Raw genomic sequence first — 9,594 nt, forward strand, 5'->3', positions numbered from 1 at the left:
ATCCTTCCACATTCATTTGAAATATTCTCAAGGTTGTTTCACATCTGGCTATTGGTAACTGGAGGGGTTTTGATTCATCTTCTAAGGACTTAATCCTTCTTGATATATCTGCCATCAGTTCATCCTGATGAGAATTTTTTTTCTTCTCTTCTTTTAGCTCTTTTTCTAGAAAGAGTATTTCATCCCCAAGTTTAGATTTAGACTTATCCAGCTTTTCATATATTGCCTCCAAATTTTCTGTTCTATGGACTTCTTCTCCAAAATGGCATCCTTTAAAGATGACTCTAAGTCTTCATGCTCTTTTTGAACAAGGCTCACTTTTTCAAGTAGTTGACATTTTTCTTCAATTAGTCCAGCAAGTTTGGGGGCAAGCTCTTTTCCTCTTCTCACATAACACATGCTTCTAACACACTGACTACATCTCCACAGAAACAAGATTACAGCAAAAAAAATCCAATAGCTGTATATATCAACAACTCCCAAGGAATCCATAAGAATGAGGGCCTGGTTTCATATCCACAAACAATGATGCCAGAGCCCTGCATACTTCTTCCAGGACCAGCCCCAAATACAGCTGAGGGGCAACCCTTTGCCCCTCCATCACGCTAAGGCTGCTTTTTGCCTACTGCTGTTGCAGCCACAGCCTGCCCAGCCATGCCCAAACAGGCTGTGGACACTCAGGTCTTTGGTGGGGAATTCAAACATGCACCAGGAAACAGAGCATACCATTGTGAAGCAGCTGCAGGGGTGGGGTAGTGGAGCTATAGGCATGGGCATGGGAAGCCACAGTCATAGGCTCCCAGGGGCCTAGCATACTCAAGTGCCTGTCAGGGAAGTCTTGGCCCCTTCACTATGCTTTGAATCCTGAAGCAGTGCAGGTTCAAGTCTGTCCCAATTGAGCCAGAGAGGACTCCTCTCCATGCCACCCACCCCTTGGATTAGTTTCAGCCAGGCCAAGGTAGCGCTTATTATGTGCTATTCCATTCAATCATAATGTCAACCAATTTGATGTAACTAAAATTCTAAAGCTTTGTAAAATAATTTAAAGAGCTAGTACATTATATATTTATATTTGTACCACTTGCCCTTTTATTGTAATGACTCATTCTTTTCCCTCCCCTCCTGTGCACTCCCTTTTTACTTCCTTCCTTCCTTCCTTCTTTCTCCCTTCTCTCCCTTTCCTTTTCTTGCAGTGTTGGGAGTTAAACTCCAAGGCCTTCTCCTGTGCTAGGCAAGCTCCCTACCACTGAGCTACATCTGCAGCCTGTTGACACTTACTGTAGAAGTAATCTGAAATACTTCTATACAGAAACTCTTGAGTTAAACTATTTCAAAAGTAATTTTAGAAGAGTTACTACCATGGGCACAAATCAGTTATGAAAAGTTGCTTTTAAAAAGTACAGCATATGTAATATTTCTTAAAAAAAAAAAAAGGAACATAAAACTTGAGTTCAGTTTTTCTAGACTACTACTTATTTAAGACTTCAAAATCTTTTTTCTGATGTCCTTTTGACTTCTTATAGGATGTAAAAACTTCTAAGTAACTGGGTCATTATAAATATACAGCAAAAAGAAGGATAAGATGTGACTCTTTGAAATGGCTTTAGCTCCTGAAGGTAAATTATGTTGTTGTTAAGATAGAGTTCATGCTTGATGTAAATAAAAAACATCTAATATATTTTTTGTTCCTAGTTCTGCTTGAATTGTTGATGAGCCAAATCAAACGTTTGAACAAAAGCATTCACTAGTAGTCTTTGGTTTCCTAAATGTCTGTAAAGTTCAAAGGCATTATACCACCATGTATGATTAGACCAATTCTATTTCTATGGCCAGAGTTTTATCAATGTAAACTAAGACTCTCATCCAGTTCCACAGGGTATGAAAGTTTAGAAACTTCTTAACAAATGTAATTATGTGAGGTTACAAATATGTTAATTAGTGAATTGGGTGAATATTTCACAATGTACATACCTGTATGAGAATCAAATTACCAGCTGGGCATGGTGTCATACACCTATAATCCTAGTAGCCACTTAGGAGGCAAAGACAGGAATATCACAATTTCAAGGCCAGCCTCAGCAATTTAGTGAGACCCTGTATCAAAAAAAAAAAAAAAAAAAAAGAACATGAGCCCTTCCAGATCCATTAAGCTACAACACCGTGCTGCTGCCCTCTGCCACCTCATGACCCAGTAGGCCTCACCAGATGCCAGCATGAGCTCTTGAACTTCCAGAGCCATGAGCAAAATAAAATGTCTTTTCTCTATAATTTACCAAGGGTGATATTCAATTATAGCAACAGAAATCATACTAAGTTTCAGAGAGATTACTGTTCAAGGCACATAACTAAAAAGCAACATTTCTGGGACTCAAACCAATTAGCTTCAGTTCCATACAAAATAGAAGCAGTTAGCCATCAAGTAAAACACACAAAAACCAGGCTGCAGATTCCTCTTTACTTGTCAGAGACGTTTGTGTTTGAATGTAAAAGTCAGTAAACAAGAGTAGCTTCTTTGCATCTACAGCATCTGTACCTACTTTCAAGAGAACTTCCTGAGCCTTTTCCTCATATGAACATGCAGGTCAATAACACTTTCATCATCATCATCATCACCATCATCATCATCGTCATCGTCATATTCACTATAACAGTTATTCCCATCATTAAAGGGACAAAAAGAACAGACATCAAATGCTGTTCCATTCCTTTACACTCTCTTTTTCCAATTTTTAGTAGAAAGAAAAAAAAGTGAGGATTCTTAAAATTCATTTTTCTTTGAAGGATTATAGGATTTTCAAATGGTATAGAAACTATAATAGCATATCAAATAGTAATAAGATACCAAACTACACCCAGCTAAAAAAGTTAAGTCTTGGTCAATTACCTTTGACTTTTCACTCTGAGACATGGGCACCTAGTCTTAAAACTTATTTAAATGTGATAAAGTTTTGCACCATTCATGTCATCATTCCCCAGATCACCAGAGATTATGATGTCAGATGCAGTACCCCACGTGCTTCCTGAACATTTCCAGAGTTCAGGAATAGCTATTTGTACACTTTCCCACAACTTGCAATGTCATTTCCTACTGAAATTCTAGTACAAAAAAAAAAAAACTTTTCTTTGTAAGATACAAGCATTGTGTTGTTGGGAATCAGTAGCACCCTATAACTAGAAACTGGTGAACTGGGTGTGGTTGTGCATGCCTGTAATCCCAGTGGATCAGGAGGCTGAGTCAAAAGGATCATGAGTTCAAAGACAGATTCAGCAAAAAGCGAAGTGCTGAGCAACTCAGTGAGACCCTGTCGCTAAATAAAATACAAACCAGTTCTAAGGATGTAGCTCAGTGGTCAAGTGCCCTTGAGTTCAATCCCTCATACCCCCTACCACCACCAAATAAAAAGATTATTGTTTCCTTTCTGACACATTACCCTAGGAAATGGGAATCTTCATTCCAGGAAATCTACTGTGTATAATTTATTAACTGAGACATATCAATTTGCTTGACAAAAGGATTCACCATCATAGTATCATAAGGAGTTTGAAGGAGATATCAGAAAACTCAAGGAGAGAGTCTATGGGTATCCAGGTAGTCCGAAAGATGATTCCTATTAGTCCCAGGAGCATCCATGGATGAAATATAACCAGTAAACACTCTCATGATTAAAATGATTGTTATAGTGGAAAAAAAAACTATTCTTCTTGGTAAACATCACTGGACCACCCCAGGGGTCCTCCAGGACCCTCCAAAAATCACTCAGCCCACCACAACCTCCAGCACTTTGGCTGTGATCCACTCTCACTCATTAGTACTTATGCCAAGGCAATTGTAAAATATTTTGAATATCACTCCTGGGTATAATCAAAACTGCTTCTTAAATAAGAATCTTTCTGTGCCCTAAAATTTTAGACACTTTTCCCTTGAGCTATTTGACAGTGTTTCTACCTAAAAAAATCCTAGCAGCTGAAAATATGATCTAGCTCCATGGAATGCATCTCTATCCTATAGTGGATTTTCATCAAATTATGTATGTTAAAATTTAATTTAGAATTCATACACAGGCTGATTAAAGTTCTAAGTGGTGTCATTAAAATTTTTTAAACTATAGAGATACAGGATTTGCTCATGGATGGTGCAAAACTATATGTTACAACACAATTAATCACTCATTTCTTTGGAACCATGTATTATTAATCTCTTTACTCATCCCAACTAGAACAATGATTCAACCGCAAAAGCTATACAGAGATCATAAAAGACAAAGAAAAATTTTGGTTCTATTCCTGGAAATGTTTAAGTTTATAAAACTACACAGCAGTGCAGCACTTAGAATGCCCCTAAAAAATTATATAGAAGACCCAAAAAGGTGACCATTTATCCTTCTGCTTAACTTTAAAGTGTCTGAATTGGTTACAAATGGGTACTACCCAGTAAGTAAGAGCTTGTCACATGGAAAATGATTAAAATCACCATATAGATTTTTGAAGGAAAATATCTGCATTTGAAGACAGAAATAAGGGGAATAGCATGGATGGTGAAAGGAGACCCTCATCATTATACAAAATACATGTATGAAGATGTTAATTTGGTGTCGACATACCTTATATATAATCAGAGATATGATAAATTATTGTATAATGGTATATTAAGAATCATAATACAAAAATAAATAAATAAATAAAATTAAAAAATGAAAAAAAGTCTTAATTTTCAAAAGAAACTGATTAGCTATTTGCAAATTTACAATTCACTAAAGCCATATCACCCTGATTTCATTACCTAAAGTATATAACAGTGCCATGAAATTTTACTCGCCAAACAACAGCTTAGAACATAGCCACACAGTTAAAGGTATTTGACAATAAATAATGGTCAATACAAAGAGCCATGCACAAAACAACTGGTCCAAACAGGAACAGTCAGAGCTCTGAAAACACAGGGAGACACACAGATGCCCAAAAAAGGCTGTTTTCATCAGCACAAGAGGCAGCCACACAGATCACATTGCACTTGAATTTCGGTTATCAAGTTCAAGATATGATGGGGTGCTAGGTAAAGCAGAAGGTCAACCCCAAGGGAGTCACAAGTGAAAGTCATTGACTTATTTCCACAAACATGATTTCAAATACCTGTAAGATCCACCATCCCCCAGCAGCTGAGCACACTAAAATACTCCAGTCTAAAGTGTACTTGCCCCTGCCAAATTCTCCACCCTGTTAGCCAGCATCTACTTACTGCAGGGTCTTCAACAAGAGGGACTCCTCCAGACCAAAAGTGTAGATGGACAACTCCTGATAGACATTCTGCAAGGAAAGTGGGAGAGGTGTGAATATGTCACCAGTGTCAGGCATCCAGGCCCCATCTACCTTGGTGTCTGTCTTTCAGCTGTTTCACAGAAAGAGTGAAGGGCCTTGCTACCTCTGCACTGTCAGCTGCCCATCACCACAAGTCACTGTCATTACTACTCTTGTTTCATACATTATTAAACTCAGGGTAACAAGTGCTGCCACACATGGAGTGTGTATCCTGACACGCACTGCATTGGAGCTTTGTTTGTAGTTCCTGTGGTTCCCTATGACAGGGACTATTACTACCACCAGAGAAAAAGAAAGCAGAGAAGTTAGGTCACTTTTCCAAAGTCATACAGTCACAAAATATTCAAGCCAGGATTGAAATTTGGACTATTCCCTCTCTCAAGTATTGGTTTCTAACCCACAAAGCATTCTGTTGATTTAAAAAATAACATTTAAGGCTGGGCAAATGGATGGTGGTGACACTTGTTTAATGTGTCTGTGCAGAGAGGCGGGCAGTAGAGAGGAGTCTCCAGGGGCCACTGTGCCTGCTTCAGAGAAATAGGGAGCAGCAGGTAAGGCTGAGTGTAATCTGCATTGGCCATGGCCACAACTGCAGGGACCAAGAACAAGGAGGAAGAGCCAAGGTGCAAGAGCAAATTCTGAAATAGATGTTGCATGAATCATTTTAGAGCTGCACACAACTATGAACATTTCTAAAGCCTTCTCTCATTAAAGTACATCAAGTTGGATGAATCTGACTCCTTGGATCTTTTGGAGTGTCCTGGGTGCTTCTGCAGAAGTCTTGCCTTGCCAGAACAGGTTTTGCAAAGGATGTTTGCTGGGATCATAAGTTCCCTCAGTTGTCCCAAGTGGAGGACTCTTGTTGGCTCCTGTGATGAGCTTCCAGGTAACATCCTGCTGGTCAGGCTTCTAGATGACATCAAGCAGAGGCCTTGGAAATCTAGCCAGTAGGGGCAGTGTGAGCAACTGCACAAATGCATTAAGGGTTCAGGGCAGCACTATGTCTTATTGTAGTACAAAAAATCTGTAGAGCTTCCAGTGTGAATGGCAGCCTCAGGTGCAGGCCTGGAAGCCCCAGTGATAAGTGTACCTGTTACCATGTCCTAAAGCATTACATAACTATGAAGGAAAGGAGCCTGGAGACTTTAAATTCAGCAAATGTGACATCATCATTTTTTGACAACACGTTGATGAAAACTGGTCCCACAGGGTAAGTCAATGAGATTCATGGCTTTTCCCAACCAATTTAGTATAGATTATTAAACCATTGCCTCATATCCCACCTCAGTGCAAAACACTTTATGACTTTGAAGTGAAAGACAAGAAAGCACATAATGATGGCCTTTCATTTGTTAAGAATGATGTTCTGACTGTGATCCAAAGAGTGGAGGAAAGCTGTGCTGAAGGAATGTTGGCAGACAAAATAGGAATATTTTTGATTTTCTACATTGATTTCAACTTGGCTGCTAAGCTGACAGAATGGGATAGTCTTCCATGCCAGGAGTTGATGCTGAAGAATATACCTCAGAAGCAGCCCAGAGTAGCACTGCCCCAAAGCACTCACGACACCAAGAAGAACACCAAAAAGCAGCACTTCTTCACTTCCCTCACCATGGCAAACAAGTCCTCTCATGCATCCCAGAACTGCCAATCCATGGAGATCAGCCCTCCAGTCCTCAGCATCTCCAGCAACACTCTACTGCCACAAGAATCAGAGAATCTGGTCTTTCCTTCAGTGCCCCTTCTCAGATTCATGTGAGTACTGCTGCGTTCATTGTGACCCCACATCCAAGGAGCTCAGTGACAACTGGCCCCACATTCACTTTCCTGTTGGATGTCACCTCTCCAGGTGCGCATGAAACTATGAATCCTTCCTTTCCAACGCCCCCTTCTCATGGCTACCACTGTCCTCTCACCTCCATCCTGCCAAGTGCTCTGCTGCTTCTGCTGGAATGGGACCCAGTCTCGTGGCAGAATCCACTGCTCATAGGTTAGAAGATTAAGTATTATAAAGATGTTAGTTCTCCCCAAATTTATCTACAGATTTTATACCTTCTCATTACAAATTCTAGCAGTCAATTTTGTGGAAATGTGTATATTAATTCCAAATGTATATATTAATCAACATATATTAATTCCAAAATTTAAGCAGGTATAGATCATCTCAGAAGCTGGGATCATAGTATGGTAAAAATAACTAAGAAGTAATGAATTTTGTGTACCAATTATTCCTGATTTTTATGTGATCTACTTAATGTTTAATAATGGTAGGATTTAACAATGATTTGCAAAATTTATAAAAACTACTCTCATAAATAAATCAATGTGGGCTGACTTTAGCAAACCAATGATTCCAGGTATCCAGAGAAGTTTAGGTGTCTATGATTTTCTTACCAGCCATTCCTAGTACTGGAAGAATATTAGCCTAATGAAGAAAAAGAAAGGAAAAATAAAATAGCAGAAACTTCAGCCCCTGCACCAGAATATATAATTTGATTTTTAAGAGTAAGCAGGTTTTGGCAGTTATAAATAGGTCATTTTTTTTTCTACTACAATGCTGCCTTTCCTTTCAGATTATAGGAAAAGTCTATGGATTTAGATCTGGAAAAAACTTCATATAATGTTCTGCAAGCCATTTAAGAAAAAGAGGGTCATGAATTATTCATGATTCCTTTAAACAATATACATTTTGCCCAAAGTTTACTCCTCTGGCCACGAATTGTAAGTTGACCATTGAAGTTGCAAACTGTAGACAAAGATGATTTATAACTAAAGTAATCCCCAAAAGACTAGAAATTTGTTGACCAATTACATCATAACAAGTCCAGAACCCTTTTATCTATCAGATAAATGTTGGTTGATGAATAAAAACTAACAAGCCATTAGTTTTCAATATGCCTTTAGGAGAGCCCTAGAAATGCGACTATGCTGCAAACTTGCAGGAGGTTTCCTTCCACCTATTATTCTCTAATTTAAAGATGACACTAGCACAACTTCCTTAAGTTTTAATTGACGGACAGCAGCCTGTGTCTTGTGCATTGTGTAGATGCCAGTTTATGAGGTGTCAGATTGTATACATGGAAAGAAAAGCCACTGGCTAACACAGAAGCTGAAACAAAGGGCAGTCAGACCTATTTTGTTTTGTGAATATTTTTGGACACGGAATATAATGAAGAAAGATGAATTGATTGGACATGGAATTGATTGGACATGGATTTAAAGATTAATGAAAAACAATGAAGATCTCACTGCTCTGAACCATTGGAGAAATGAATCATATTTTAAACTAAATAGTGTGAACTGGCCAGATTTTATGTTAATATGAATCTATAGATTCCTTCGTCCATGCAATTGACTTCAACACATTTACAAAATATATCTGCTGTGTTGTGTAACCTCCCAGCTGAGGCCTGATTCCTCAACTTTCAAGATATGACATACCTATAACACCCTGAGTTATTGAGGTCAACTTGAGGATCATAAGTCCATGAAAATAAAACTCTTGTCTCATTCTGTAATTAAAAACAAGTTAAAAGAAAGGGATTTATAACATAGGGTAACTACTTTTTGAAAAGCCAAGAGACTGTGCTATATGATTTCAATTTTAAGCTATCATATTGATATGCTTAGGGCTTTAATTTATGGAACAATCAGGCAATTTTTATACTTAACTTTAAATACCTGAATATTATAAATCACCTTAGATGAACATTTATGGGGGAGTTTCAGTGAAACTTCTGAACAACTTGTCATTTTATTGTAAAGCAATGAGTTGTAAAAACTGATATGCTAAGTAATCCTACAGTATAATTTAGAGACACAAAAACAACTGTCAAGAAATAGGCAGAGATTACATTTAATCAATCTTTGCAGACTAAAGTAATAATATTAAATTAATCAACACAGCTTAATTGAAGCTCTAAGTGTAACACATTTTTTGTAACACTTGTTATTAATGAACATTTAAATGCTACCACAACTTGAACTCTGGGTTAAATCTAGATAATGAACCACTGTTGCCACACAAAAAAAGAACAAACACTACTTTAATAGCCCTTTGTTTCCATGGGCTTCTTCCTCTTATACACAGTGGGGACACAGAGGAGTCCCTCCTTCATTCCCAGGGTTATCTACATTGTTGTCAAGATATAATGTTGACGGCTGCTGAAATAACTAAAGCAGAATCCTGAAAAAAGTAAAAGTGCAGTAGCTAAGACTGGAAATGATAAAAGAATTTTCATTATCTTCAAAGACACTGTTTTCAAATCTGTGCTTCTT

General features: G+C 38.0%; 1 pseudogene; it reads left to right on the forward strand.

The window, feature by feature from the left end:
- Window positions 1-2,575: 2,575 nt before the first annotated feature.
- LOC124108446 (E3 ubiquitin-protein ligase SH3RF1-like) lies at window positions 2,576-7,319 on the forward strand (annotated as a pseudogene).
- Window positions 7,320-9,594: the final 2,275 nt, after the last annotated feature.

This window comes from Marmota monax, unplaced genomic scaffold (assembly GCF_021218885.2).
Source record: "Marmota monax isolate L192 unplaced genomic scaffold, Marmota_monax_Labrador192_F-V1.1 WCK01_AAM20220418_F8-fsc01196, whole genome shotgun sequence".
NCBI classification, from domain to species: domain Eukaryota; kingdom Metazoa; phylum Chordata; class Mammalia; order Rodentia; family Sciuridae; genus Marmota; species Marmota monax.